We start from the raw sequence: 1,618 nt of genomic DNA, 5'->3' as shown, positions 1-1,618 counted from the left end.
TCTTTCCATTTACTGAGAAGAATTTACTGTGCAATGAGTAGAGATAGGAAAAAAATAAAAGAACTGAGGATGGAGCTGTGGGGATGCTGAGAGGTAGAATTGAAAAAAAAAAAGAATAAAGGAAGGAGTCTGAAGATTAACCAGAGACATGGTTAAAATGAGTCTAAAGGAAGTCAAGTCCTGGAAGCCAAATGAAAAACTTGTTTTAAAGAGGAAGGACTGGAGCATCTGAGTGGCTCAGTGGTTGAGCATCTGCCTTTGGCTCAGGTCGTGATCTCCGGGGGTCCTAGGGTGGAGTCCCTTATCAGGCTTCCCAGAGGGAGCCTGCCTCTCTCTCTCTGCCTATGTCTCTGCCTCTCTGGTCTCTCATGAATAAATAAATAAAATCTTGAAGAAGAAGAAGAAGAAGAAGAAGAAGAAGAAGAAGAAGAAGAAGAAGGAGGAGGAGGAGGAGGAGGAGGAGAAGGAGAAGGAAGAAGGACCAAGAAGAGTGTAGCATGAACAGAAGGAAGCAAAAGAAAGTATGAAACCATGAACTGAACACTTAGTCTCTGAGATCAGAGGCTTTAAGAGAAGGATAGATTAAAACCTAAAAAGAAAGATCTCAGTGCATCCAAGGAAAAAGAAGTCCCCCCAACATCCTTCCTGCTTATTCTCCCAACACAATACACAGCTGACCCACCTTACCACATCCTGGTTGATAGCAACTTTTCCATTAAACACAAGCATGACTTAGTAGTCAGTGATAAGCCATACGTATGCTAAGTGTTTCCCTTGTATAACTGACTGTGTAATGGCTGAAACTGAGAGATTGGAACAGAAGTTATCAAGTGGCTCTAAGGATTGCCAAGTATCCAAGATTGGAACAATTACCACGGACATACAAAGGAACATATGCAGATGACTGCTTAGTACAGAGAATAATTCAGTACAAATGTTATCCAGTAGCCACTGAGACCTTAAAGGAAGGATCTGAAAGATCCCTGGAGTTCTCATCATGTACATTTCTAACCATAGGTACAACATTGAGCAAACGCCAGATGATTCTGGAGCCCCACAGTTCTAATTCTTTAAAGATCCAGTTCCTCTGCCTTTATCAACTTGTTCTGCTGTGAGTTCATTTAGCAATACACTATATAGCATGAATTATTCCCCTTCCCCATTTGCTTTGTTATGAGCTGAGTATGGTTAAATACACTCACCTTTTGATATTATTTTGATATTTGTATTTTGTATCATTTTAAATTTTGTTGTACCTTTTTATAAATCAAATGATTGCTCACATAAAAATAAATATATAAATACATACATACATAAGACTGATAACCTGAAGAAAGAAGAAAATAATAAGTAACACATAATAAGTGAAATATTTATGGATTAGATCAGATCAAAATTATGGATTTATTTCTTACATAGGACATCATGGACAAAATTAGCAGTCTGGAAGGATATATTTTCAGTATCTAAATTGAAACAAGATATTACTATGTGGAATACATAAACCTTGCCTTCAAATCACCAACAATAACAACAAAAGACATTAAACTTGATAAAAGGAATAAAAATGTAATTTAATAAAAAGGAAAGTGCATATGAAGGGAAAGTCCATGTTTTT

General features: G+C 37.0%; 1 pseudogene; it reads left to right on the top strand.

Moving 5' to 3' along the window:
• Nucleotides 1-522: 522 nt before the first annotated feature.
• Nucleotides 523-1,066, top strand: LOC129521419 (rRNA-processing protein FCF1 homolog; annotated as a pseudogene).
• The last annotated feature ends 552 nt before the right edge of the window (nucleotides 1,067-1,618 follow it).

Source organism: Nyctereutes procyonoides, unplaced genomic scaffold (genome assembly GCF_905146905.1).
Source record: "Nyctereutes procyonoides isolate TBG_1078 unplaced genomic scaffold, NYPRO_anot_genome, whole genome shotgun sequence".
NCBI lineage: Eukaryota > Metazoa > Chordata > Mammalia > Carnivora > Canidae > Nyctereutes > Nyctereutes procyonoides.
Note: the sequence above shows the minus strand (reverse complement) of the source record. Positions and strands in the feature narration are given on the sequence as shown.